The 24,433-nt window shown below is 41.9% G+C and overlaps 1 protein-coding gene across 1 annotated transcript in view; it reads right to left on the bottom strand.

Annotated features, from left to right (window-relative positions):
• APLN (apelin) overlaps nt 1-24,433 on the bottom strand; it is a 552,821-nt gene that overhangs the window by 352,845 nt on the left and 175,543 nt on the right. The window lies entirely within an intron of this gene.

Genomic DNA, 24,433 nt, shown 5'->3' with positions numbered 1-24,433 from the left:
GACTATTTTTGTAACTTCCACATAATTCTGAAACGTATATATCATTTAAATTTTAAATTTTTGTTTTTTTTTTGGGTCACACCCTACTGTACTCAGGGTTTGCTCCTTGCTCTGTGATCAGGAATTACTATTGGGGTTCCAGGTGGACCATAATAGGTGGGAACCCGGATTTGACATAAGCAAAGCAAACCCCCTACCTGCTGTATTATGGTTCTAGTCTCTTATTTGCTCATCTTAACACATATTAGAATTTAAAATTTGGAACTGGAGTGATAGCACAGCAGTAGGGTGTTTGCTTTGCACATGGTAGACACGACGAATCCAGGTATAATCCCCAGCATGCCATATGATCCCCTGAGCCTGCCAAGAGCTATTTCTAAGTGCAAAGCCAGGAGAAACTCCTGAGCACCACTGGGTATGCCCCCCCCAAAAACCAAATTAATAAATTTCAGACATGACAAGCAATCTGGTCTAGAAAATTTTTCTGGGGATGGGTACAGGACTTTAGGCAAGTTCCTTGAGGGCTCAGTGGGCATCTGGTGTGTTGGACTCAAAACTTTCCTTGATCCCATTACTATCTCTGGGGAAGGTGGTATGCAGAGGTGAACAACACCTTCTGACAGGTAGAGGGGAAACCTGAACCAGATTCAGATATGCAGATCTCTGCCATTACTGAGGCTTGGAAAATAGCAGAATTACACAGTTGGAGAATACCATAGAAGAACTTGAAGAAAAATTACAAACCAAAAAATTACAAAGAAACCAATAAGGAAAGAGACTGGAAGAAAATGTTAGCTTTTTAATGAACAAATACAAAAGAAATAATCTACGGATTTTAAGAATACCAGAAGGTGAAGAAATAGGGAAAAGGGAAGAACAAGTGATGAGGGAAATAATAGCAGAAAACTTCCCCACCCTCTGGAAAGAGGCTCCAGTGCAAATCCAAGAGGTGAAAATATTCCCTAATAAAACAGACCCTAATAAACCAATACTAAGGCATAGTAATCCAAATGGCAGAGAGAGAGAGAGAGAGAGAGAGAGAGAGAGAGAGAAATTCCTAAATCAATAAGGGAGGAAAAATACCTCAAGTACAAATGAAGGAACATAAAAATCAGACCAGTTCTCACATTTGAAACAATTCAAGCAAGAAGACAGTGAGATGGCATATTTAAATGACGAAATGAAAGAAAATTCCGACCTAGAGTCCACTACCTGGCAAAACTCTCATTCATATGGGAGGGAGGACTAAAAACATTCTTAGACAAAAAAGAACTCGCACTATTGCACACACTAAACTGATTCTAAATTATTTACTCAGAGATGAATTACACGATCCAAACACACAATTGTAACAACAACCACACTACACAAAGAAATGTCCAACATCCCTCTCTGTCAATAATCTCCTTAAATGTCAATGTATTGTCTTAATATAAATTAATGAGTCCTAGAGTTGGTGTGGGGATGGTGACGCCTTTCTGGACTCGATCCAGCTCTCACAGCCCCTATGGTCTGGCGGGTCTGAAGGTGGCAGGGTGAGGGCAGAGAGATTCACAAAGCAGTCAGATGAAATTTCAGGAGCCAGCCAGCTTTATTTCATAGTCCGTACCGCCATGCGCATCTCCTCACATGGCCTCTTATAGTAAGCCTTTTTCTAGCAGCTACTTCTCCACTCCTACTGGGCTCTCTCTTTCAGCTGCTTTTACCAGGCTTCCAGGTTGACCAACTTCCTTTGTTGATGTTACTGCTGCTGCTTCCACGATGATACTGAATTACTGATGCTGAATCTGATGCTGTATCTCTGATGATGATAGCTCTCTCTCACTTCTCTCTCTAACTCTCCTTCTTATCCCCTTTCTCTCCCCACTGCAGACTCCTCTACCCACCCATTCCAGGTGTGGGCAGCTCTGAATTCAGGTGGGATAGATGAGTTGGGGGAGGGGATACCCACATCAATGGACTAAACTTTCCCGTTAAAACACACATAGTAGAGAGTTGGATCAAAAAAAAAACAAAAACCGGATTTCTGCTGCCTGCAAGAAACACACATACAAGTACAGGATAGACACAGGCTTAGAATAAAAGGATGGAAATCAATTATTCAAGCTAATGGAAAACAAAAATAGCCAGGACAGCCATTCTTATATCAGACCACATTGCATTCAACCTCAAGAAAATGATCAGAGACCAAGAGGGTCACCACTTACTAATCAGGTAATGCTAGAAAAAGAGTACTAACTCTGGTCAACATTTATGCACCAAATGCAGAGCAAGAAAAAGGCATTTACTCACAAACCTGCAGAAAATATTTAAGGAAATGTAATAGTAGTAAGATATTTCTATACTCCACTATCGCCACTGGACAGATCCACCAGGCAGAAAACTAGCAAAGAAATAACAGCCCTAAATGAGAAACTATGAGAACTAAGACTAATGGACTTTTATAGGGCCCTCTACTCCCAGAAGGCAGAATAAACATTCTTCTCAGGTGCACATGGAACCTTCTCCAGATAGACTATGCCTTAGGATATAAATCTAACTTGCACAAAGTCACAAATATAAGGATTGTTAGAAGCACCCTATCAGATTATTATGCAACAGGTCAAGGTTGACTGTAAAAAGTAGCTGTGGAGAAAATCCAATACCTAGAGATTAAACAACATGTTGCTCAGCAAAAGCAGAATCAAAGAGGAAGTCAAGGAAGAAATAAAAAGATTCCTTGAGAGAAACGATAATGAAGAGACAAATTGACAAACTCTGTGGGACATAACAAAAGCAGTAATTAGGGGGAAACTCATAATAATACAGGCCTATGTCCCACGGAAATTTCCTTCCTTCCCCAATACTTACTGTGCCTATGCAAAAAAAGTGGGGGGAACACCAAATCCTGCCACTCCAGCATTCCTTTTTCTTGTTTTGTCTTGTTTTGTTTTGTTTGTTTTTGATATTATTTTCCTTCTCTTTTTTCTTCCACTTTTTCTTTCTTTTTCACTCTTGTGGATATTATTTGGTGATTTTTTAGTAGTTGATACCAAATTTTTCTCCTCTTTTCCCTAACCTTTTTATCTCCAACAGAATAGCATAACTTGAATCATTCAGCCTCATAAATTGAGGGGGAGAAAATGATGATACCAGTCATATGAACATGTAGTGAAAATAAAAAATGACCAGATTGGAACACCAAACCCAAGTCAATGACAACAGAATAGATACCCAATCTACAACAAGCTGTAAAGTGGAGACCAGTTACACTAGTATTCTGGGGGAGAGGGGTAAAGGAGGGAGATATGGGAGACATGCTGGAAATAGGAGTGGAGGACAACATTGGTGGTGGGAATGCCCTTCATTCATTGTCACTATGTACCATAAATGACTCTGTGTAATGCACTTCAGTCACAATAAAAATTTTAAAAAAATAATAATAATATAGGACTATGTCAGGAAAGAGGAAAATGACAAAAAAATGACCAAAAAAAGGGACATCTTAAGGATCTGGAAAAACAGCAGCAAAGAAACTCAAACAGAACCAGAAAAAAAGAAATAATAAAAACAAGCAAAATAAACAATATAGAAACTAAGAAAACAATACAAAGAAATCAATTAGACCAGAAGATGGTTTTGTAAAAGATTAAACAAGATAGACAAACTGCTTGCAATACTCACCAAAATAAGAGGGAAAACACCCAAATAAATAGGATCACAAATGAAAGAGGAGAGATTACAACAGAACCCCAAGAAATTCAACACACCATGAGGACATATTATGAACAACTATATTCAATTAGGTTAGAGAACCCAGAAGAAACCAACAGATTTCTGGAAAAATATGATCTGCTGAGGCTATATTAAGAGGACATAGAAAGCATAAGAGGCCTATAACATCTAAGGAAATTGAATCAGTAATTAAGAAACTCCCCCAAGAACAAAATTCCAGTACCAGGTGGTTTTACAGGTGAAGTCTATCAAACAATCCGAGAAGAATAACTACCATTTATCCACAGGCCCTTCTAAAACATGGAAAAGACAGGAATCCTTCCTAACTCTTTTTATGAAGTTAATATTACACTCATTCCCAAAAATGGCAAAGACACCTCCAAGAACAAAAATTACAAACCAGGGCCTGGAGAGATAGCACAGTGGCATTTGCCTTGCAAGCAGCCGATCCAGGACCAAAGGTGGTTGGTTCAAATCCCGATGTCCCATATGGTCCCCTGTGCCTTCCAGGAGCAATTTCTTAGCAGACAGCCAGGAGTAACCCCTGAGCATCGCCGGGTGTGGCCCAAAAACCAAAAAAAAAAATTTACAGACCAGGGACCAGAGAAATAGCACAGTGGTATAGGAAGTTAGCCTTAGATGCTGAAGGACTGTGGTTTAAATCCTGGCATCTCATATGGTCCCCTGAGCCAACCAGGATCAATTTCTGAGCATAGAGTCAGGAGTAATCCCTGAGCAATGCTGGGTGAGACCCAAAAACCAAAAAGAAAAAAGAAAAAGAAAACTGCAGACCAATCTCACTAATGAACATAAATGCAAAAATCCTCAACAAAATTTTAGCGAACCGAATCCAAGAATACGTCAAATAGATTATACACCATGACCAAGTGGGTTTCATCACGGGGATGCAGGATGGTTCAAAATATGCAAATCAATCAAAAACATACACCACATCAACAACAAAAGACAAAAATCAGAGATTGTGTTCAACCAAACTCAACACCATTCATGATGAAAACACTTAGCAAAATAGGACTGGAAGGAACCTTCCTCAAGATAGATACAGCTATCAATAAAAAGCCCACAGTTAACATTATTCTTTTTTTATAACATTATTCTTAATGGTGAAAAACTGAAAGCATTTTCACGAAGGCCAAGAACTAGGCAAGGCTGTCCACTATCTCCATTCTTATTTAATATAGTTTTAGAAGTCCTAGAAATAGCAATCAAACAAGAGAAGGGAATCAAAAAAATCATATGAGAAAGAGGAACTCATACTATCTCTTTTTGCAAATGATATGATGATGTACATCAAAAATCCTAAAGAGTCCACAGTAAATCTCCTAGAAACAATTAACCAATTCAGCAAAGTGGCCAGCTATAAAGTCAATACAAAAAAAGACAATAGTGTTCCTCTATACAAATAACTAAGTAGAGGAGAAATAGTTTAAGGAAATAATCCCATTTAAAATAGTATCCAAAAATATCAAGTACCTAGGAATCAACCTTACAAGAGAAGTGAAAGACCTATAGCATGAAAGCTTCAAAACACTTCAGAAAGAAATTGAAGAGGACTGAAAAAAATGAAAGAACATCCCAAGCTCATGGGTAGGTAGAATCAACATATTCAAAATGACTATCTTGCCTAAACTTCTAAATAGATTCAATGCAATCCCTATCCAAATTCAGACATCATTTTTAAGGAATTAGAACAATCAATTATAAAATTTATATGGAATCACAAAAGAACTAGGTTAGCCAAATATATGCTGGAAAAAAAGAAGCTGGTGGCATCTCTTTACCTAACCTGAAGCTTTACTATAAAGCCACAGTGATCAAAACAGCATGGTATTAGAACAAAGACAGAGTCTCAGACCAGTGGGTTAAAATAGAATAACCAGAGATAAACCCCCAAATATACAATCAACTAATATTTGACAAAAGAGCCAAGAACTTGAAATGGAACAAAGACAGTATCTTCAAAAAATGGTGTTGGAACAACTGGATAACCAGCTGTAAGAAATTATATCACGGAATGGTGAGGTGGCGCTAGAGGTAAGGTGTCTACCTTGCAAGTGCTAGCCAAGGAAGGACCGCAGTTCGATCCCCTGGCATCCCATAGGGTCCCTCCAAACCAGGGGCAATTTATGAGCGCTTAGCCAGGAGTAAACCCTGAGCATCAAACGGGTGTGGCCCGAAAAGCCAAAAAAAAATTAAATCATTACAAAAAAGCTGTCTGCTCTCATCACTCCTCTTCAACATAGTACTGGACGTATTTACTAGAGCTATTAGGCAAGAAAAAAATATCAAGGGAAATCCAGATAGGAAAGGAAGAAGTCAAGCTCTCACTGAAATGCATATTGCATGATACTCTACTTAGAAAACCCTAAAGACTCTACCAATAAATGTCTAGAAACAGTAGATTCATATAGCAATGTGGCAGGCTACAAAATTAACACACAAAAATCAATGGCCTTTTTATACACCAATAATGATAGGGAAAAATGGACATTAAGAAAACGACCCGGTGTTTTTCCAGCTGGAGTTGTGGATAAGACAGACTCTGCTGGGCCCCTTAAGCTTGGCAAACATTTTGGGGCTTCCCCCGGCTTGCTTCAACCTGGGAAATTTGATCTTCTCTGGCATTCATCCCCTGACGGCTTGCCTCTGCTGAGTTGAGTGTTTGGGGGCCGGAGTTGCAGATAAAGCTGACTGCTGGGCCCCCTAGGCGTGGCAGACATTTTGGGGCCTCCCCCAGCTTGCTTCAACCTGGGAACTTTGATCTTCTCCAGCATTAATTCTTTGAGGGCGAGCCTCGGCTGAGGTGTGTCTTTCCGGCTGGAGTTGTGGATAACAGACTCTGCTGAGCCCCTTAAGTTCGGCAGACATTTTGGGGCTTCCCCGGGCTTGCTTCAACCTGGGAACTTTGATCTTCTCTGGCATTCATCCCCTGACGGCTTGCCTCAGCTGAGGTGAGTGATTGGGGGCTGGAGTTGTGGATAAAGCTGACTCTGCTGGCCCCCTTAAGCCCACCTACAAGGGGTAGAAGCAGAGGAGCGTGGCCGCGCACTCCACCTAGCCAATGAGTACCACCACAACACGTAGAAAAATTCACAGCATAAGTGTGACAATGGGGAAACTACACAGACCAACTTCAGCCATAGAGAAAGAAAATGGAAAATCTGATGAACCAACAATGGCCAACCACCTAAGCAGTCTTTCAGAAATGGAGTTTAGAGAAGAAATATGGAGGTTGCTCACAGAAATCAAAGAAAGTATAAATCAGAACACTAATAAAAATCAAGAGAATATGAAGATAGAAATCAGAAAACTCCAAAATGAAATATCAGGTCAAATAACAGGTCTGAAAAACTCAGTAGACGAATTGAAGAACATAATGGATGAGCTTTCCAACAGGTTAAAAGCTGCTGAGAACAGAATTAGTGCTCTGGAAGACGAGATGCATAACAACTTTACACAGCAGAAGAGATTGGAAAAAAGCCTTAAATCAAAGGATCAGACAATGGAAAAGTTACTCAAAGAATATGAGCAGATGAAAATAGAAGTCTTTGATAAGCTCAACAGAAACAACTTTAGAATCATTGGAGTCCCAGAGACCCAAGAAGAAAATCTCCAGGAAGAATCAATGGTCAAGAACATCATCACAGAGAAACTACCAGAGCTAAAGAAAACATGTGACCAAATCCTGCATGCCCGAAGAGTACCAGCTAAAAAAGACCCCAGGAGAAACACCCCAAGACACATCCTAGTCACCATGATGAAACCCACCGATAGAGATAGAATACTGCAAGCAGCAAGATCGAAAAGAGAAATTACATTCCAGGAAGCACCCTTGAAATTTACAGCAGACCTGTCACCAGAAACACTCAAGGCCAGAAGCAGTGGTGGGATATACTGGCAAAACTCAATGAAATAAATGCTTCGCCAAGAGTACTGCACCCAGCAAAACTCACTTTCAGGTTTGAAGGATGTATACATGGCTTCACAGATAAACAACAGCTCAAAAACTTTGCAGACTCAAAACCAGCCTTAAAAGAAAAAATGAAAGATCTATTCTAAAAACAAAACAGAAAAAATAACACACCAAACTTCTAAACAAAGATGGCAATAAATCTCATGACAATTATTTCTCTTAATGTCAATGGACTAAATGCACCCGTTAAGAGGCACAGAGTGGCGAAATGGATCAAAAAACTGAAGCCAACCTTTTTCTGTCTACAAGAAACACACCTGAATAGTCAGAATAAACATAGACTCAAAATCAAAGGCTGGAGGAAAACCATTCATGCAAACAACACCCTTAAAAAAGCTGGGGTGGCCATACTAATATCAGATGACACAAACTTTATACTCAGAAGTTGTAAGGGACAAAGAGGGATATTATGTACTAATTAAGGGATTTGTACAGCAAGAAGAAATAACTCTCCTAAACATATATGCACCGAATGAGGGACCAGGAAAGTATTTAATACAATTGTTGACAAATCTGAAGAAGGATATCAATAATAACACAATAATTGTGGAAGACCTCAACACAGGCTTGATAACACTTGATAGGTAAACAAAATGGAAACCCAACAAAAATATACAAGACCTGAAAAGAGAAATGGAAGAAAGAGTTTTAGTAGATATATATAGGGTACTCCATCCTCAGAAACCTGGATACACATTCTTTTCCAATGTACATGGGTCATTCTCCAGGATAGAACACATGCTGGCACATAAAACATACCTCCATAAAATCAAAAAGATAGAAATTTTGCAGGCTACCTTTGCTGACCACAAGGCTCTGAAGTTAGATGTGAACTACAAAGAGACACAGAAGAAAAAATTTAACACCTGGAAGTTAAACAGCCTCATACTCAATAACCAGTGGGTCTGAGATGAAATCAAGGAGGAAATCAAAAGGTTCCTGGAAACAAATGACAATAAAGACACAAACTATCAGAACTTATGGGACACAGCAAAAGCAGTACTGAGAGGAAAATTTATAGCTTTGCAAGCACACATCAGGAAGGAAGAAGGAGCTTACCTGAGTAGCTTAATGACACAGCTAATAGAACTAGAAAGTGCTCAACAAAAGGACCCAAAAATAGGGAGACAGAAGGAAATAACAAAGCTGAGAGCAGAAATCAACTAAGTGGAAACCAAAAAACAATCCGAAAGATCAATGAAAGCAGAAGTTGGTTCTTTGAAAAAATAAACAAGATTGATAGACCATTGGCAAAACTCACAAAGCAAAATAGAGAAACTTGATAACACGTAATAGAAATAAAAAGAGGGAGATCACTACAGATACTGCAGAGATTTAAAGGGTATTCAGAGAATACTTTGAGAAACTCTATGCCACTAAATATGAGAACCTGAACGAAATGGATAGATTTTTGAACTCATATAACCTTCCACGGTTGAATAAAGAAGATGTAGCATATCTAAACACCCCCATCACTATTGAGGAAATTAAAACTGTAATCAAAAATTTGCCCAAAAACAAAAGTCCAGGCCCTGATGAATTCACGAATGAATTCTTTCAAACATTTCAAGAGGAACTACTACCAATCCTGGCCAGGCTCTTTTATGAAATCGAAAAAAACAGGAACACTTCCAAATAGCTTTTATGAAGCCAACATCACCTTAATACCAAAACCTGATAGAGATGCTGCCAAAAAAGAAAATTACAGACCAATATCCCTGATGAACACAGATGCAAAGATCCTCAACAAAATCCTGGCGAACAGGATACAGTGCCTCATCAAGAAGATCATTCACTTTGATCAAGTAGGTTTCATCCCAGAAGTACAAGGCTGGTTTAACATCCATAAATCTATCCACATAATACACAACATAAACAATAAGAAAAATTAAAATCACATGGTCATATCAATAGATGCAGAAAAAGCATTTGATAAGGTTCAACACCCATTCTTGATGAAAACTCTCAGCAAGATAAGAATAAAAGGAACCTGGGGCCGGGTAGGTGGTGCTGGAGGTAAGGTGTCTGCCTTGCAAGCGCTAGCCAAGGAAGGACCGCGGTTCGATCCCCCGGCGTCCCATATGGTCCCCCCAAGCCAGGGGCGATTTCTGAGCACATAGCCAGGAGTAACCCCTGAGCGTCAAACGGGTGTGGCCCAAAAACCAAAAAAAAAAAAAAAGGAACCTTTCTCAATATAGTTAAAGCCATCTACCAGAAGCCAGTGGCAAATATTATCCTCAATGGAGATAAACTAAAATCCTTCCCTCTAAATTCTGGTACAAGACAAGGCTGTCCTCTCTCACCACTCCTTTTCAACATAGTGCTGGAAATACTTGCTATAGTGATTAGGCAAGAAAAAGATATCAAGGGAATCCAGGTAGAAAAGGAAGAAGTCAAGTTCTCACTGTTTGCAGATGACATGATACTCTACTTAGAAAACCCTAAAGACTCTACCAAAAAGCTTCTAGAAATAATAGATTCATATAGCAAAGTGGCAGGCTACTAAATTAACACACAAAAATCAATGGGCTTTTTATACACTAATAATGATAGGAAAGAAATGGACATTAAAAGAATAATCCCATTCACATTAGTGCCACACAAACTCAAATATCTTGGAGTCAACCTGACTAAGGATGTGAAGGATCTATACAAAGAAAGCTACAAAACACTGCTCCAAGAAATAAGAGAGGACACGCGGAAATGGAAACACATACCATGCTCATGGATTGGCAGGATCAACATTATTAAAATGGCAATACTTCCAAAAGCATTGTACAAATTTAACGCAATTCCTCTGAAGATACCCATGACATTCCTCAAAGAAGTGGATCAAAGACTTTTGAAATTCATCTGGAACAATAAACAACCTCGAATACCTAAAGCACTCCTTGGGAAAAGGAATATGGGAGGCATTACTTTCCCCAATTTTAAGCTGTATTACAAAGCAGTAGTTATAAAAACAGCATGGTATTGGAATAAAGACAGACCCTCAGATCAGTGGAATAGGCTTGAGTACTCAGAGAAGGTTCCTCAGACATATACCACCTAGTTTTTGATAAAAGAGCAAGAAATCCTAAATGGAGCAAGGAAAGCCTATTCAACAATTGGTGTTGGCACAACTGGTTAGCCACTTGCAAAAAAGTGAACTCAGACCCACAGCTAACACCATGTACAAAGGTAAAATCCAAATGGATTAAAGACCTTGATATCAGATCTGAAACTATAAGGTATATAGAACTACATGTAGGTGAAACACTCCAGGACATTGAAACTAAAGGCATCTTTAAGGAGGAGACAGCACTTTCCAAACAAGTGGAAGCAGAGATAAACAGATGGGACTATATTAAGCTGAGAAGCTTCTGCATCTCAAAGGAAATAGTGCCCAGAATACAAAGGCCACACACTGAGTGGGAGAAATTATTCACCCAATACTCATCAGATAAAGGGCTAATATCCAAAATTTACAAGGTACTGACAGAACTATACAAGAAAAAAAAACTAACCCCATCAAAAAATGGGGAGAAGAAATGAACAGACACTTTGAAAAAGAAGAAAGGCAAATGGCCAAAAGGCACATGAAAAGATGCTCAACATCACTAATCGTCAGGAAGATGCAAATCAAAACTACTATGAGGTATCACCTCACGCCACTGAGTTTGGCACACATCACAAAAAAGGAAAACAAGCAGTGCTGGCAGGGATGTGGAGAGAAAGGAACTCTTTTTCACTGCTGGTGGGAATGCCGTCTAGTACAACCTTTATGGAAAGAGATATGGAGATTCCTTCACAAACTGGAAATCGAGCTTCCATACGATCCAGCTATACTACTTCTTGGAATATACCCTAGGAACACAAAAATACAATACAAAAATCCCTTCCTTACTCCTATATTCATTGCAGCGCTATTTACAATAGCCAGACTCTGGAAACAACCAAGATGCCCTTCAACAGATGAGTGGCTAAAGAAACTTTGGTACATATACACAATGGAATACTATGCAGCCATCAGGAGAGATGAAGTCATGAAATTTTCCTATACATGGATGTACATGGAATCTATTATGCTGAGTGAAGTAAGTCAGAGGGAGAGAGAAAGACGCAGAATGGTTTCACTCATCTATGGGCTTTAAGAAAAATGAAAGACCTTTTTATTAGTATCTCAGAGACAAGAGAGATGAGGGCTGGTAGGTGCAGCTCATGACATGAAGCTCATCACATAGAGTGATGAGTGCAGTCGGAGAGATGACTACACTGAAAACTATCATAATAATGTGAATGAATGAGGGAAGTAGTAAGCCTGTCTCAAGTACAGGTTTAGGGGGGTGGGGAGGAGGGAGATCTGGGAAATTGATGGTGGGAATGTTGCACTGGTGAAGGGGTGTGTTCTTTACATGACTGTAATCATACACTATAATCATGTTTGTATTCACAGTTTTTAAATAAAGATAATTATAAAAAATAAAAAAGAATGAAAAAAATAAAAGAAAACGACCCCATTTACATTAGTGCCACACAAACTCAAATATCTTGTAGTCAACTTGACCAAAGACATGAATGACCTATAAAAGAAAACTATAAAACCCTGCTCCAAGAAATAAGAGATTACATACGGAAATGGAAACACATACCCTGCTCATGGATTGGCAGGATTAACATCATAAAAATGGCAATACTCCCCAAGGCATTATACTGATTTAATGTGATCCCTCTAAAGTTACCCATGACATTCTTCAAAGAAGTGGATCAAACACTTTTGAAATTCATTTGGAACAATAAACACCCTCGAGTAGCTAAAGCAATCTTTGGGAAAAGGAATATGGGAGGCATTACTTTCCCAATTTTAAGCTGAATTACAGATCAATAATTATCAAAACAGAATGGTATTGGAATAAAGACAGACCCTCAGATCAGTGTAATAGGCTTGAGTACTCAGAGAATGTTCCCCAGACATACAATCACCTAATTTTTGATAAAGGAGAAAAAATCTTAAATGGAGAAAAGAAAGCCTCTTCAGCAAGTGGTGTTGGCACAACTGGCTAGCCACTTGCAAAAAAATGGAACTTAGACTCCCTGCTAACATCAGGTATGTAGGTAAAATCCATTAAAATGCATTAAAACCTTGATATCAGGCCTGATACCATAAGTTATATAGAACAACACTTAGATAAAACACTCCATGACACTGAGACTAAAGGCATCTACAAGGAGGAAATTGCACTCTCCAAACAAGTGAAAGCAGAGATTAACAGATGGGTATATATTAAGCTGAGAAGCTTCTGCACCTCGAAGAAAACAGTGTCTAGGATACAAGAACCACCCACTGAGTGGGAGAAACTATTCCCCCAATACCCATCAGATAAGGGGCTAATATCCAAAATATACAAGGCACTGACAGAACTTTACAACAAGAAAAAACATCTAATCCCATCAAAAAATGGGGAGAAAAAATAAACAATTTGACAAAAAATACAAGTGGCCAAAAGGCACATGAAAAAATGCTCCACATCACTAACCATCAAGGAGATGCAAATCAAAACAACTATGAGTTACCATATCACACCAGAGATTGGCATACATCACAAAGAATGGGAACAAGCAGTGCTGGCGGGGATGTGGAGAAAAGGAACTCTTACCCGCTGCTGGTGGGAATGCCATCGAGTCCAACCTTTATGGAAAGCCATATGGAGATTCCTCCAAAAACTGTAAATTGAGCTCCCAGATGATCCAGCTATACCAATCCTAGGGGTATACCCTAGGAACACAAAAGTCCAATACAAAAATCCCTTCCTTACACCTATATTCATTGCAGAACTATTTACAATAGGCAGACTCTAGAAACAAGCAAGATGCCTTAGATGAATGGCTAAAGAAAATCTTGTACATATACACAAAGGAATAGAATGCAGCCATCAGGACAGATAAATCATGAAATTTTACTATATATGAATTTACATGGATTTTATTATGTTGAGTGAAATAAAACCCATCTATGAGTTTTAAAAACGAAAGACCTTTCCTTCCTGAAAGCCAAACCAGGAGGTCCTGACAGCATGGAGTTTGGCAGCCCTCCGCCATGCCAAAGGCCTCTATAACCAGGCCTAGAAAGGAGTGTGGGACATGGGTCACCACAGCACCCCTCTACCTCCTTTCTCCGGTACTCCAGGGCTTTGCCTGGCCACATGGCTGGGCAAGCCAGTGAGGTGGGTCCCTTGGAGGAGTTTATTGGTTTTCCTAGGCTTTCCCCATTTCCCTCCCAGCTCAAAAGGGAGGGTCTGGGGTAGAGTCTCTGACCTTCCGGCCTTCTGGCTCCAGAATGATCTCTTTCCTTCCTGGGAGCCGAGCCTGGAGGTCCTGCCAGCCTAGCGCTTGGCAGCTCTCCACCATGACAAAGGCCTCTGTAACCAGGCCTAGGAAGGGGTGCGGGGCATGGGTCACCCCAGCACCCTTCTACCTCCTTCCTCCGGTACTCAAGGGTTTTGCCTGGCCACATGGCTGTGCAAGCCAGCGAGATGGGTCCCTTGGAGGAATTTATTCGTTTTCTGAGGCTTTCCCCATTTCCCTCCCAGCTCCAAAGGAAGGGTCTGGGGTGGGGGCTATTGACCTTCCAGCCCTCCAAAATGCCAAAGGCCTCTGTAACCAGGCCTAGGAAGGGGTGCAGGACATGGGTCACCAGCACCCCTCTACCTCCTTCCTCCCATACTCCAGGGCTTTGCCTGGCCACATGGCTGGGCAAGCCAGCGAGGTGGGTCCCTTGGAGGAGTTTATTGGTTTTCCTAGGCTTTCCCCATTTTCCTCCCGGCTCCAAAGGGAGGGTCTGGAGTGGATGCTCTGACCTTACAGCCTTTTAGCTCTGGAAGGATCTCTTTTCCTCCTAGGAGCCGAGCCTGGAGGTCCTGCCAGCATGGCGCTTGGCAGCCCTCCACCATGCCAAAGGCCTCTGTAACCAGGCCTAGGAAGGGGTGCGGGACATGGGTCACCCCAGCACCCCTCTACCTCCTTCCTCCCATACTCCAGGGCTTTGCCTGGCCACATGGCTGGGCAAGTCAACGAGGTGGGTCCCTTGGAGGAGTTTATTGCTGTTCCTAGGCTTTCCCCATTTCCATCCCAGCTCTGAAGGGAGGGTCTGTGGTGGGGGCTCTGACCTTATGGCCTTCTGGCTCCAGAAGGATCTCTTTCCTTCCTGGGAGCCGAGCCGAGAGGTCCTGCCAGCCTAGCGCTTGGCAGCACTCCGCCATTCCAAAGGCCTCTGTAACCAGGCCTAGGAAGGGGTGTGGGACATGGTCACCCCAGCACACCTCTACCTCCTTCCTCCGGTACTCCAGGGCTTTGCCTGGCCACATGGCTGGGCAAGCCAGTGAGGTGGGTCCCTTGGAGGATTTTATTGGTTTTCCTAGGCTTTCCCCCATTTCCCTCCTGGCTCCAAAAGGAGGGTTTGGAGTGGAGGCTCTAACCTTCTGACCTTCTGGCTCCAGAAGGATCTCTTTCCTTCCTGGGATCCGAGCCGGGAGGTCCTGCCAGCCTGGCGCTTGCAGCACTCTGCCATGCCAAAGGCCTCTGTAACCAGGCCTAGGAAGGACTGTGGGACATGGGTCACACCAGCACCCCTCTACCTCCTTTGTTCGGTACTCCAGGGCTTTACCTGGCCACATGACAGGCAAGCCAAGCCAGCAAGGTGGATCCCTTGGAGGAGTTAATTGGTTTTCCTAGACTTTCCCCATTTACCTCCCGGTTCCGAAGGGAGGGTCTGGGGCGGGGGCTACTGACCTTCCAGCCTGCCAACATGTCAAAGGCCTGTGTAACCAGGCCTAGGAAGGGGTTCGGGACACTCCTCTACCTCCTTCCTGCGGTACAAGGGCTTTGCCTGGCCACATGGCTGGGCAAGACTGCGAGGTGGGTCCATTGGAGGAGTTTATTGGTTTTCCTAGGCTTTCTCCATTTCCCTCCCAGCTCCAAAGAGAGGGTCTATAGTGGGGGCTCTGACCATCTGAACTTTTGGCTCCGGAAGGATCTATTTCCTTCCTGGTAGCTAAGCCGAGAGGACCTGCCAGCCTGGCACTTGGCAGCCCTCACACATGCCAAAGGCCTCTGTAACCAGGCCTAGGAAGGGGTGAGGGACATGGGTCACCCAAGCACCCCTCTACCTTCTTCCTCCAGTACTCCAGGCGTTTGCCAGGCCACATGGCTGGACAAGCCAATGAGGTGGATCCCTTGGAGGAGTTTATTGGTTTTCCTAGGCTTTCCCCCTTTCCCTCATGGCTCCAAAGGGAGGGTCTGGAGTGGGGATTCTAACCCTCTGGCCTTCTGGCTTAGGAAGGATCTCTTTCCTTCCTGGGATCCGAGCCGGGAGGTCCAGCCAGCATGGCATTTGGCAGCTCTCCACCATGCCAAAGTCCTCTGTAACCGGTCCTAGGAAGGGGTGCAGGACATGGGTCACCCCAGCACCCTTCTACCTCCTTCGTCTGGTACTCCAGGGCCTTGCCTGGCCACCTGACTGGCAAGCCAGCGAGGTGGGTCCCTTGGAGGAATTTATTGATTTTCCTAGACTTTCCCCATTTTCCTCCCGATCCAAAGGGAGGGTCTGGGGTGGGGGCTACTGACTTTCCAGACCTCCGACATGCCAAAGGCCTCAGTAACCAGGCCTAGGAAGGAGTGCTGGACATGGGTCACCCCAGCACCCCTCTACCTCCTTCCTCTGGTACTCCAGGGCTTTGCCTGGCCACATGGCTGGGCAAGCCAGCAAGGTGGGTCCCTTGGAGGAGTTTATTGGTTTTTCTAGGCTTTCCCCATTTCCCTCCCAGCTCCTAAGGGAGGGTCTCCTGTGGGGGCTCTGTTCTTCCGGCCTTCTGGCTCCAGAAGGATCTCTTTCCTTCCTGGTAGCTGAGCCGGGAGGTCCTGCCAGCCTGGCGCTTAGCAGCCCTCCACCATGCCAAAGGCCTCTGTAACCAGGCCTAGGAAGCGGTGCATACATGGGTAACCCCAGTACCCCTCTATCTCCTTCCTCCAGTACTCCAGGGCTTTGCCTGGCCACATGGCTGTGCAAGCCAGCGAGGTGGGTCCCTTGGAGGAGTTTATTTATTTTTATAGGCTTTCCCCATTTCCCTCCCTGCTCCAAAGGGAGGGTCTGGAGTGGGGGCTCTGACCTTCCTCCTTCTGGCTCCGGAAGGATCTCTTTTCTTCCTGGGAGCCAAGTCAGGAGGTCCTGCCAGCATGGCGCTTGGAAGCCCTCCGCCATGCCAAAGGCCTCTGTAACCAGCCTAGGAAGAGGTGTGGGACATGGGTCACCCCAGCACCCCTCTACTTCACTGCTCCGATACTCCAGGTCTTTGCCTGGCCACATGGCTGGGCAAGCCAGCGAGGTGGGAATAGCAGCACAATAATTTCTGGCATTAGGACTTACCAGGTTATTTTTCTTATTAAACCTGTCCATTGTGAAACATTATGAAACATTATGAGAAATATATGGATATCATTGTTTTTCATCTGCTTGTCATTATCTGAACGCCGTCCAGGCGCCGTTTTATTCCTTTACTCCCTCACTCCCATCTTTTTTTACCCCACTTTTAACCATTTTTCTGTACTAATGATTTTTGTTCTGGCCAAGGTGGATTACATATGTTTCACAGTAAATTTTTGGGTGGAGTCTGAAGCTTCAGCTGGCAATGCGTCATGGCAAGGTTCCATGCTGTAGGCTTTTTGGCCAAGATAAGGTGAAGATGCAGCCTCCGCTGTCCCCCACAGCCTTCTCTTTCCTTCCTCCCTGTCCCCAGGGTTATTCCTGAACAACTGCTCAGGGTCCCAGCAAGTGGGTTCCGGTGAGGTGTAATTTAAAAGAGACCCCAGGCTTTCTTGTTCCTGCAAGGGGCTAGGAAGGGACTGCTGAACTTTCAACTTCCAGCAATTAGGAAGGAAACGCCTCTCGGGTAGTCAGAAGCTTCAGCAGGCAGCAAGGGGAGGACATGGCTCCATGCTCTCTTCGCTTGTCCAAATCACAGACCAAAGTGGTGTGTCGGAAACACCCCGCTCCCTCTTGACTATTTTTAAAACATAAAAGGGTCACGTGTACCTCCTCTGTATATCTCAGATGTATTCCCTTAACATCTATTACTCTTTTCAAATATCCTCATATAGTGACAATTTTGCCTACTGGATTTATTTGATTGTTTGGTTTTCCCCTTTGAGATCTGTTTTATATGCAATACTGGTAGAAGAGTATCTCTGTATAGATTTCGTGTATGTACCAAGTTACGGGGAATGTTGGACTTTATTCGTCAGCCCCCAGATGCACCAACAATATCTTGTGGCATTGCTTCTCTTTTGCATAGGCACATTAAAATGGGAAAATAATACATATGCAAACAAGTTCTTATCTAATAGAAATGGGAACACAAATTTGGTAATGTAGTTAGGTCTTTTACCCTGAACATTGGCATAATGATTTGTCTCAGGCCTCAGAAGAATGGGCATCGCCCACACACACTTGAACAATGGATACCATCTATGGAAACAACCACAATTGTCTATAACATTACCAAGATCCAAGCCTCTACCAGGGAAGACCTACCACTGCTTTGGCATTGACTTACTACAAAGAGTGCTCTCAACACCCAGATGACTCAGCAACAGCCTGCTTGCAGGGCAGATCGCTTCACATTTAATGGTATGCTGAAACTAGAGGATGCTCCACATCAGCCTGACATTGATGAAAGAAATGCACAGCATCCAGAGTCTTTAAATATAAGAATCTGATATCAACAATAGCTAAAGTGTGAAAAAGTTTCACCGGGACCTTGAGAATGACTCGAGTTGGACAGATTGGTATGCTTGGAACCCAGAGTCACTCTTATGCCAATAAACTTCTGTGGTGAGGACTTTTTGTAATCAGGTCGAGGATTTTTTCCCATTTTTCCCATTTTCTGGACCTAGCAAACAACGGCGATTGCCACTATCACACCCTTACTATATTTTTTTTCTCTTATCTTTTAAGGGAAAAATACAACTTACTGAACTTAAAAACAAATAACTGTAGTAGAATGCTTGTCTCGAATACAGGCAAGGGATGGGAAGGGGGAGGGGGTAATGTTACACTGGTGAAGGGGGGTGTTCTGGTTATGACTGTAACCCAACAATGATCATGTTACTGAAATAAAAAATATATTTAAAAAAATGAAAAACATTCTCAGAGACAAAAGAGAGGAGGGCTGGAAGTTACAGCTCACTACAAGAAGCTCACCACAATGAGTGATAAGTGCAGTTACAGAAATAACTATATTGAGAACTATCATAACAATGTGAATGAATGAGGGAAGTAGAAAGCATGTCTAGAGTATAGGCGGGAGTGGGATGGGGAGGAGGGAAATTTAGGACATTGGTGATGGGAATGTTGCATTGGTGAAGGGGGGTTTTCTTTACATGACTGAAACCCAACCACAATCATCTTTGTAATCAAGGTGTTTAAATAAAGAAAATAATTTTAAAAAATTAAAAAAAGAAATTAAGTATTTATCCAAACTTCACACCTTACACAATCAAAATTGATTAAAGGCCTTGAAATCAGACCTGAATCTATAAAGTTTATTGAGGAAAAATAGGCAGAACACTTCAAGACCTATATATCAAAAAAGTCTTTGAGGACAGAATGCCAATGGTAAGAACTTTAGCATCAAATCTAAATAAATGGGACTACACCAAACTAAAAAGTTTCTGCATGGCAAAAGAAATCTTACTTAAAACTAGAGGACAGTTAATTAATGGGGAAAAATTGCATTCACCATGTCAGATAAAGGGCTGATCTCTAGGAAATACAAAGCACTCAGAAAGGTGAGCTCCAAAAAAACCTAATAAAGGCTTAGAAATGTGAGGAGAATGAATAGATAGTACTCCAAGGAAGACCAAAAGATGGACAATAGAGACATGAAAACATGTTCACAATCACTCATCATAAGGAAAATCCAAATCAAGATAACAATGAGGTACCACCTAACACCATTGGGGATGGCACACATCAAAAATAATCGGACCAATCTCTTTTGGCTGGACTGTGGTAAGAAAGGAACTCTCATCCACTGCTGGTGGAAATGCTGCCTGCTCCAAGCCCTATTGAAACAGTATAGAGTGCTCAGTAAACTCAGAATTGAGCTGCCAGATGACCCAGCAATCCCTCTGCTGGGTATCTATCCCCAAGACGAAAGGACATTTATCCCAAAGTAATGTGTGCACTCCACTATTTATCACAGCACACAGCGTAATAGCCAAGATTTGGAACCAACCTCAATGCCCAACAACAAATGAGTGGATCATGAAGATGTGGTATTTATATACAATGGAATACTACATAGCAGTTAGAAATGATACAATCATGGATTTTGCAACTACATGGATGGATCTAGAAAATATTATGTTAATGAAACAATCCAGAAGAAGAAAAAATACAGAATGTTAGCACTTCTCTAAGGTATTTAGAATATGCACCTTATGTACATATAATACTCCAAGAACAAATACAACAAATACAATAATAAGATCTAATAGGGTAGAAACTCCAAGCACTGCAGTTCCAGCATTTAGTGGGGATAAGTGTTTAAATCAATTGGAAATGCAGCAACACAAAGCCTCAACTATCCATTATATCATAAAGAAACCAGCAACCATGGAAACAATGGTGCAGGGGTCTCAAACTCAATTTATCTGGGGGCCGCAGGAGGCAAAGTCGGGGTGATCCTTGAATGCAAAGTCAGTAGTAAGCCTTGAACATTGAGGGTGTGACCCAAACAACTAAAACAAAACAAAAGAAAAAAAGATTCCTCTAGGTCAGGGCCACAAAATGTTTTACGGAGGGCCGCAAACGGCCCGCGGGCTGCGAGTTTGAGACCCCTGGTTTAGAGTAAACAGGTATGTAATCGGCCTTTAACCACAAAGGTCTATAATAATGTCTTAGGGTACTTATACACAGATACAAATGAAGAATATGATTGTGAGCCAGAGACTCGAACTGCAGTGATTCCTAACAATATGTGTTAATGCCTTAATCTTACCAGGTATAAAATAACCTTTCAGCTTCTTTGTCCACAGGGGTTCTTGGATACAAAGGGTGGACACCCTAATTTTATACCTCTGTGCTCAGTCATACTAGATACCAGATACATTTTGCATTATGAAATGTTTAATAAAACACTCCAATTTGCCCTTTACCTCTGATTCATGTCCTCTATTAGGACATGAAGCATATGATTATTCAGACCACTGAAAGAGTCAACTGCAAACCACAGACTTATGTTACATGACCTACTCATCGAAAACGTTTTGGCAAATTACTATTTTCTTTCTCTCTTTCCCTCTCTCTTTTTCTCTACTTCTTTCCTTCTCCCCATTCTTTTTCTTCCTCTTCTTCATGACTATCAATTCAATCTATGTAAAATAAAACTCACACTGGTAGTTTCTCTCTAGGAAAGGAATTTTGATATATAAGATTCAGCGGACAATACTAGATAGGGTAGCCACCTATATAAGTAGGCCTCACTACCACAGTGCTTAATACTCGAGACGTGAAAACTATGTGTATCCTAAAATACTCCAGCCACTATCTAACCCTGAAATCTTCATTTAGTAAGGCCCAACCCCACCACTGATGAAATGCCTAGAACTTGGGAAAACCTCCCAACTCTGATGCACTGGCCCAATCTCTTTTATTTTACTTGCTTATTTTTTAATTTTTAATATATTTACTTATTTTTCTTTTCTCCTCTATATTATCTTTTGTTCTCCCTTCCTCTCTTTCCTAAGCCAAACCTAAGCTAATTATTTATCTAATTCAACCAGTCTTTAAGAGCTCAGACCCATCCTATTAGGGTCAGACCTCCAACAACAACTTAAAAATAGATCACTAACACATGTCTTTATGTGGGCATGAGTGCATAGACAGAAAACTCCTCTCTGAGTGTCAAACCTAACTTGTAAAGAAGCCATGCCTAAAATGTATATAGCTCCTTCTATATACTATCCCTCCTCCCCCCTTGAGAAATCCTACTATCCCTTACCTCCCCCATACTAATCCAATTTCCCTCCTTATTTAATGCTCTTTACCCTCAATTCTTAACTCATTAGGTATTGAGACCAACTTTCTGCCACAATAAGTCATCACCTGGATCCCAAGTGAAAGACACACTCTAATCCCCACATCTCATCTCCCAGCAAGAAACTAAAACCAGGGGCCGGGCGGTGGCGCAAGAGGTAAGGTGCCTGCCTTGCCTGCGCTAGCCTTGGACGGACCACAGTTCGATCCCCCGGCGTCCCATATGGTCCCCCAAGCCAGGAGCAACTTCTGAGCGCATAGCCAGGAGTAACCCCTGAGCATTACCGGGTGTGGCCCAAAAACCAAAAAAAAAAAAAAAAAAAAAAAAAAAAAGAAACTAAAACCAACACTACTGCTGACTCATGCTCTGTGGCCCTCCTTATCCCCCCCAAATGTGGACTGTTGCATGACACCAGATTCAGTTCCAGTAGGACCCACAGTGCAGGAACTCTACCTGATCCCTTTCTAGCTCAAATCATTTCTCAAACTCAACAAGACCACGGTGTGTGATGAAAATGTTCTGGATTTCACCTCCCACACACACAAGAATGTCTCAAAAGACAACGGGGAAGCCTATATTTCCTTTATATGTTTAATACCTCTATAATACTACCTATTAACCTGTTTATTCAAAAATGTAAGGTAGTCTCCTACAACACTTTTTTTCTTAATTACTTTTTTAAATTAATTTTATTTCTTCTAATATATATATATTCTTCTCTTCCTTAAATTCACCTTTTTTGTTCAGCTTGGTACAAAATCTACAAGAAAAAGTCTTACCTGGGATAAAAGCTAAGGTCAAAACCAGGGCACAGAGATGATGTAGCCTGACATTCTCACCCCCAAATGTACCAGCAAAATAATATAGCAGCATTTCTTTTTGCAAAAGCATACTAAAAAGGGGAAATTTTATGTATAAAAACAAAGTCTTATCTACTAGAGATAAGAACTCATACATTTCACAATACAGGGGTGTCTCCTGCCCTGAACTTATATCATGTGGAACCAACTTAGACTCCATGTGATTAGACAGAGACCACCCAATCCCAAACTCTAGATCTCAGACATAGAACCGACACAGGTAACCACAACAGCTCCAGCAACCAAGCTGTCTCTGGGACATTCATTTGGGGGGGGGGTTGGGCCACAGCCGTTTGATGCTCAGGGGTTACTTCTGGCTAAGAGCTCAGAAATTGCCCCTGGCTTGGGGGGACCATATGGGACGCCAGGGGAATGAACTGTGGTCCGTCCTTGGCTAGCGTTGCAAGGCAGACACCTTACCTCTAGCGCCACCTCGCCGGCCCCTCTCTGGGACATTCTTAATATTGCTCTGACATCAACATGTGCCAGTTTTTTATTGTGGGCAAATTGAATTACAAATCTTTCACAGTAATATTTAAGGTACATAGTAGTAATGAATGAGGGGCATTCCCACCATTATTGTCCTCCCTCCACTCCTGTTCCCAGTATGCATCCTTCTTCCCCTTTCCTCTCCCCCATAATGCTAGTGCAGCTCTTCCCCCACCCATGTACAGCTTGATATAGATCGGGTATCATTTCTGTTGTCATTGACTTTGGATTTTGTGTTCAAGTTTGATCATTTTTTTATTTCCACCAAATGGACATATGACTGTCTGGTCTTGATATCATCCATTTTTTCTCCCTCCAAATATGATGCTGATCAAGGTGATTCCAGTAATGTGGCTCTATTGGATATATAAGAAGGGATATGGAAGGAATCTGTCTAGGTAACATGCACCAGTTTTCATATAACATCCTGACAATGAGGAAATGGCAACAACTTGATCTAAGAGCAGGTTGTCTTTTCTCATCACCTAACGATAAGATAAAATCAGAAGACACGTCATCCTTTGATCTGTACAAAAACCAAAATTACTAACTACAAAAGATTGACTGTGACAACCATGATTGGGCAGAACTTATCCTGGGACTAATAAGAAAGATCCTAGCCTAGGCTTTGGCCTATGTTCTGTACAACAATCAAGATCTCTAGTTCCAGAGGTCTGACTGAGACAACTGCAACTGAGGAGAACCTCTGGAAACATAATGAAAGAGTCTATCCTAGGCTTCATCCTAGGATCTGTGCAAAAACCAAGACCACTAATTACAGAGGACTGATTACAATAACAATGAAAAAAAAACTTCTAGAACCGTAAAGAAAGACTATATCTTAGGCTTCATCCTATGACCTATGCAAATACCAAGATCTCTAGTTACAGAGGCATGATTTTTATCATCCACAAAAGAGGAGAAAGTTTCCTGGCACCATAAAAAGATCAAATGGAGTAAAAAAGAGCATGTAAGAAGCCTGCAGTTATTCCCATGACAGTATGCTTCAAGGGTTGAGAAACCTTGTATCTCTTAGGCCAAGGGAATTCCCTTTCTAATCTCTCCAATATTTACTGTGCCTTTGCAAAAAATAAGGGTAGAAGATATAGAATAGAGATAAGGCATTTGCCTTGCATGCAGAAGGATGGTGGTTCAAATCCCAGCATCCCATATGGTCCCCTGAGCCTGCCAGGAGCGATTTCTGAGCATAAAGCCAGGAGAAACCTCTGTGCACTGCCGGGTGTGATCCGGAAAAAAAAAAAAGCACAATTTTTTTCTTTTCATTTTGAACTCGTGATTACTGT

This window comes from Suncus etruscus, chromosome X (assembly GCF_024139225.1).
Source record: "Suncus etruscus isolate mSunEtr1 chromosome X, mSunEtr1.pri.cur, whole genome shotgun sequence".
Lineage (NCBI taxonomy): Eukaryota > Metazoa > Chordata > Mammalia > Eulipotyphla > Soricidae > Suncus > Suncus etruscus.
This window is presented reverse-complemented; position numbering and strand designations above follow the sequence as displayed.